Below are 673 nucleotides of genomic sequence, written 5' to 3'. Positions count from 1 at the left end.
TTGTTGTTGGCTTCCCATCTTTAATAACATGCATGCTATCTTGATCCAAAGAGTTGATCTAATCCGATCTCTAGATTGTCCGCTTTACTTTCACTAATAATAATAATATGTTAGCCTACGGCAAGACCCCGCATATGTCTAATCTCCTGCCACAATACTTTTGATCCCCCATTTATTATTCAAGAATATCCTTACAGAAACAGTTACTTTTACCTGTCCTATGAGTTGAGAAAGCTGTTCACTCAGCCCTCTGTGCCTTTAAGCAGGTAGCATAACAATTTATACTATTTTGTTCCTGCAATCAGGTTCTGCTGATAGTAAAGGGGATTCATGCGTCCTGACAGTCTTGACTGGAGCGCACTGGAGAAGGAAATCCTGAAAACACCTATTACAGGGTCCTAATGCTCCATCGCATATATCCACACACGCATTTCTGCCCTGTAAACCTGACAAGGCTGCACAGTGCACGAGTCTAATGACTTGCGAAACTAAAAGGTAGGATCTATTCATAAATCCTCAAACTTTTCTATTTGTAAATTAAATCCTTGAAGTTTGAACTCCTTGACTGAAACTCCTTACCGGTTCAAAACAAGGATGAGGAAGAGCTCTCTCATGAACCACATGTTAGCACCCCTTTATTAATCTGGAGATGTCATCCGGTGTAAATCAGGGG

At 40.7% G+C, this 673-nt stretch overlaps 1 protein-coding gene across 13 annotated transcripts in view; it reads right to left on the bottom strand.

Annotated features, from left to right (window-relative positions):
- Positions 1-381, bottom strand: part of LOC124045654 (membrane-associated guanylate kinase, WW and PDZ domain-containing protein 1-like) — a 209337-nt gene extending 208956 nt beyond the window's left edge. For 3 of the 13 annotated variants that reach the window (XM_046365119.1, XM_046365117.1, XM_046365129.1), the window contains exon 1: positions 1-370. This exon is cut by the window's left edge and continues 525 nt beyond it. The gene's annotated coding sequence lies outside the window, so the exon portion shown is untranslated. The other 10 variants (XM_046365115.1, XM_046365126.1, XM_046365120.1 and 7 more) reach the window with 5 other exon arrangements.
- Between the last annotated feature and the right edge of the window lie 292 nt (positions 382-673).

Source organism: Oncorhynchus gorbuscha, linkage group LG10, assembly GCF_021184085.1.
Source record: "Oncorhynchus gorbuscha isolate QuinsamMale2020 ecotype Even-year linkage group LG10, OgorEven_v1.0, whole genome shotgun sequence".
NCBI classification, from domain to species: domain Eukaryota; kingdom Metazoa; phylum Chordata; class Actinopteri; order Salmoniformes; family Salmonidae; genus Oncorhynchus; species Oncorhynchus gorbuscha.
The sequence above is the reverse complement of the archived record's forward strand: the minus strand, read 5'-3'. Positions and strand labels throughout refer to the sequence as shown.